Source organism: Alnus glutinosa, chromosome 10, assembly GCF_958979055.1.
Source record: "Alnus glutinosa chromosome 10, dhAlnGlut1.1, whole genome shotgun sequence".
In the NCBI taxonomy this organism is placed as follows: Eukaryota; Viridiplantae; Streptophyta; class Magnoliopsida; order Fagales; family Betulaceae; genus Alnus; species Alnus glutinosa.
Window position 1 is genome coordinate 16,236 of NC_084895.1, and position 4,883 is coordinate 21,118.

General features: G+C 37.6%; 1 long non-coding RNA gene across 1 annotated transcript; it reads left to right on the plus strand.

Moving 5' to 3' along the window:
- The first annotated feature begins 786 nt into the window (after positions 1-786).
- Positions 787-1,846, plus strand: LOC133879384 (uncharacterized). The gene is made up of 2 exons (XR_009902062.1): positions 787-1,127; positions 1,767-1,846. It is a non-coding gene; the product is annotated as an uncharacterized LOC133879384 (long non-coding RNA).
- The last annotated feature ends 3,037 nt before the right edge of the window (positions 1,847-4,883 follow it).

The window sequence follows — 4,883 nt, forward strand, 5'->3', positions numbered from 1 at the left end:
CCTTATAGTATTATAAAAAGTGTAAAACAGCCCTTGCATAGTTAATTTTATTTAAAGGGATAATTGCACCGTTGGTCCCTGTGGTATACCATAATTATTTTTCACTCCCTATGGTTTAAAAAGTTCATGGGAGGTCCTCGTGATATGCAATAATTAAATAAATAAAAATACTTATTTTTTTATAAAAAAAATTAAAAAAAAAAAAAAAAAAAGCTGAAGGGGTGGCCCAGCCATCCCCGGCCACTGGGGTGGCCGCGCGCCACCCCCGGCGGCCTCTGGGGGTGGCGCGCGGCCACCCCTTTTCCCCATTTTTGTTTTTTTTTTAATTTTTTTTTTAAAAAAAATAAGTATTTTTATTTATTTTTTAATAAATTTATATTATTTTATTAAGATTAGACATGTCAGCGCCACGTGTCACCAATAAGATGACGACACGTGGCGCTGACGTGGCATTTGACAGAATCTGTTAAAAATTTTAACAGAGTTTGAAGCTATGGATTGATTTGTAATTATTGCATATCAGAAGAACTTCCCGTGAACTTTTTAAACCATAGAGAATGAAAAATAATTGTGGTATACCACAGGGACCAACAGTGCAATTATTCCTTATTTAAAAGTGTAAACCATTTTTTTTTTATGTTGCGATTTTATAACTACTAGTTTACCCCTGATATCCTTGGCTGGTAAAGAAATCTGCTGGACATTTTTGTCTTTTTATATCAAAATTACATTTTTACCCTCTAAGTTTGTACATAATTGAGTTTTTTTAATGGATGTTTTGGTCTTTTTATCCTGCGTTACTATTACGTTTTTACCCCCTTTAAATCCTTTGACTACTAAACAAATATGGGTTTTTGGTCTTTAAATTGTGAGTTACTGTACTGCCCTCATCCCTGCAATTTCGGCTTCTTTCCTCATAGAACCCTCGGCGTTTAAATCCTATGAAAAGATCGCTGATATCTGCGACAACCTCTTGCTTCAGGCAATTTTTCTTCTTGAGTTCCTGTACTTGTCCTTGCTTTGGGTATTTTTCTTCTTCTTCTTCTTCTTAGATAAACACCAAGATCGTTCACGTCCTCAAGATCGGCCCCGAAAAGCCCGACGAGCAGTTCGAGAGGTTTCGGGAGGTAATTTTATAGTTTCCGAAACCTTTTTTCGGAGTTCTGCATATTTGTGTTGTGTTTGTTTGGTTGCTGAGAACATGTAGCAAATGGTAGGAATTAGGGTTTTAGGCTTGGTTTTAGAAGCTAAGCTTGACGCGGCTAATCGTGTTTACTGTTTAGTTCAGGTGACCAAAGACAGATTAAAATATTTGGAATTTGGGTTTTGTTTAATTCTTTTTGGTTACGCTGTTTGATTCATAACTAAATACTATAATAAGCCCACGATTACCAAGTACTATAATAAGCTCATGATTTTCGGTGCTGAGTTTGTTATGTTACTGTTACTGTTATTTTCTTTTTCTTTTTGGCTTGTGGATTTAGCGCGCACTGTTATATTACTTTGTGAAAATTGGTTAAGTACATATATGGAAATATTATATACATATCCGGAAATTTATGGGGGCTAATCAAAATCTAGAAGTTGAGATTACAATTGCTTCGGTGCTGCAGATTTTGTTAAGATCCTCGCCTGAAAGTGGATAACTCATTCCTTATATTAAAGCCCAACGGAACCTGTGTTTTATAGGCTAAACCATCCAAAAACAGTTAACTGAAGTTGTACTACTGTATTCTGCTCAATCTATTCTTGTGTATTCTGAACAGGCTGCGGCAGAGGGCGTTACTTATGAGGATCAATGGCCCTACGCCATTCATCTTCTGGGCCATATTTATGATGATGATATGTAAGTTCTTTTCTTTTATCCTCTTTTTAGTATTTGGAGCTTTAGATTGCTGAAACCGTGAGTTACAAAACCCTACTATTTGGTTTTTGTGTGTACCTTTGTGGTTCTGCATTTTTGGGCTTTTGGGTTAATGTTCTTTGCAATACATGGGGGTTTCAAGGGTTTTATTTATTTATTTACTTTTTGAGGCTTTTCGAGCCAATCCCATTTGCTATTAAATTTTACGGTTCTGGTATTATTTCCTTTTTTCTAATTGAGGCTTTCGAGTAAATCCTGTTTTGCAACAATGGGTTTTGGTGTTTTTGTTCTTCTATGAGTGGAGGTCTTAGTTGTATTCAGAATTTCATCTGTGGGGTGGTATATTGCAGAAACAGTGTGCGGTTTCTCTGGAAATCAATACCTTCTACAATTAAGGAGAAAGAACCCGAATTAGTTGCGGCCTGGAAAACTGATCAGAAGCTATGGACACGAGAGTACGGGGCTGTGCATGAGGCTTCTCATGGTTTTGATTGGAGTCAAGAAATTCAAGGTCTTGTTGCTGCATTCTCAGGCAAGTATTTTAAATTACATTTACCACAATAGCGCTGTTAGTATCTACATATATGTAGGCTACCATTTGAAATTGTATCTTGCACAATGGTACTGATTAGTATCTATATGTTTGTTTGTTTGTTTTAATTTTTTTGGGGGGAAAATACACTTTACCCCCCCAAATAAAGTGTAATATTTTTGGGGGAAAATACATTGATTTATTTGTTTGTGAGTCAGGAATGTGACAATCCAAGAACATAAATTTGGATTTTATGGGTGTATTTTTTTGGGGGGAAAATACATTGATTTATTTGTTTGAGAATCAGGAATGTAACAATCCAAGAACATAAATTTGGATTTTATGGTTCTACTTGGTTCTAAGAACTTGTTGAGGAAATGGAGTGTCGAATCTTTCTGAGTTTTTGTTTTTTTACACATTTGATAGTGCTTGGACTTGAACGGAATTTTTGGTTTTTGTTTTTGTAGGCAATAATTGGCCAATATTTGCGTTGTGGCTTCTATAATACATTGGGCTGTAGGGACTTGTGATTTAAAAATATCGGGACTACTTGGACTTGATGACCATAAGCCATTTTTGCTGTGCATTTGAAAGTGGAAAGAGTAGGGCTGAGCATGGGCCCGGGGGGGGTGGGGATGCCCCTTTTTTCGCCCCGCCTCGCAGTGGTGCAGGTTCACAAATTCACCCCCTTAAACCGCATAAAAGCAGTGACATCCGTGCGGGCGGGGGTGGGTGACGTGGGGCGGGGGATGCGGGGTTTGCGGGTATCCCTGGGGCAAGCCAAAACATGAGAAAAATCAAACCAAAGCCAGAATCAATACCTAGAATGTTAGCAAAGATCCAATACCCATATTCAATACCTAGATTCAAGCCATATTCATAAAGAAATGATAGCAACAGAGGCCAGAGAATGAGAGAAACACCAACCTATGGACGAAGATGCAATCATGGAGCCACAACCAAAGGTCTTGAAGCCAATCTTCCCAGTCTTGAAGCTGCACGTTCATGACGTCCCCACAGGCCACAGGACCGGCGGAGCCAGTAAAGATGGGAACGATTGATCGAGGTTGTGGCGTTGTGCGGCGTAGGGGAAGAAAATGGAAGATGAAGAACTTAGGGTTTTTTCTGGGAAGATGAAGAAAATGTGTCTTCCAATCTTCCTCAGAAATGGAAGGAAGAAGACGAAGGGCGGAAGGGGGTGAGGGGGTGAAGGCGAAAAGGAAGAAGAAGGAGGGTAGGCAGCGCAAGAAGAAGAAGAAGAAGAAAATAGAAATGACGAAGGGTCGAGTAGGGTTTTTAGCCTTTCAGGTTTTAAGCGGGGCGGGGTGGGTCCCCAGGGTTTTTAAAAACTCCAACCCGCCCCACCCCGCACGGGTATATCATTTTTGGACCCGTACCTGTAAAAAAACAACTACAACCCGGGATTTTAGGGGCGGGGCGGGGCATGTGGGTTGGGGCGGGTTTGCGGGTATTTGATCACCCCTAGGAAAGAGTACTTGAAGATTAGAATGCTGCATGCTTAATTAGTGGATACTTCTAATCTTATTCATTTCACTTTTTCTCTCAGGTGCTTGGCTTTATTTTCAGGAAAAGTCTGGTTGCAAACTTCGATGAATTACTAATATGAAACCTCTTAGTTGTTATATATTTAACACTTTCCTGGTGTGCATGATAGTATTACTATATATTAATTGCAACCTCAATATTGAATCAAGTACAGAAGAACATTTTTCTTTTCCTTTTTAATTGGGCTTTAACATCTATTGTTTATTATCTGTCATTATAAAATGTATTGACATATTGATGTACTAATTACTTCTCTATGGACCGCATGCTAACATCATCAAAATCATTCCATTTCCTATTTACAAATCTAATACTAAAATCATAAAAACAATTTAAAACTTTAAAAGATAAAAAATGTAGTCTAATTATTTCAATTACTTTTTTAGCATTTATAAGGACAATGACAGTGTGCTCAGCGTTCAACGTAATTAGACGTAGGACAAGTTCTGTTAAAGGAAGCTCGAGACATGTGATCAAAAGTATCACCAATATATTCTTCCCTAGCTTAATTCTTTTCTTTTTCTTTCTTTCTTTTCATGTACGTGTAACTATCCATTAAAATGTTCGTCATTAATTGAAGTTGTTCATGTATCCACATTATCTTTACACACACACACACACACACATACAGATAATCATGTGATCAGAGTCGATTTGTTGTGGTCAAGCCATGATTCCCACCCATCTTCCCCAAGTAAAAAACGAGAATAAAATATCACCCACTTTCTACGGTGCATGCAGTTGTCGCATTATCTTTTCTGTGGCCTCGGCAGCAATTTAATATTGTTAACAACTAACATTATTGATTTTATTTTTAATAGAATCTTTGTTTTGTATTCAATATGTTATTATCTACTTCTCATGTCTGAATTTTTTTATTTTATTTTGATTTTTATGTTTACATCTCTTTGTATGCAGTGT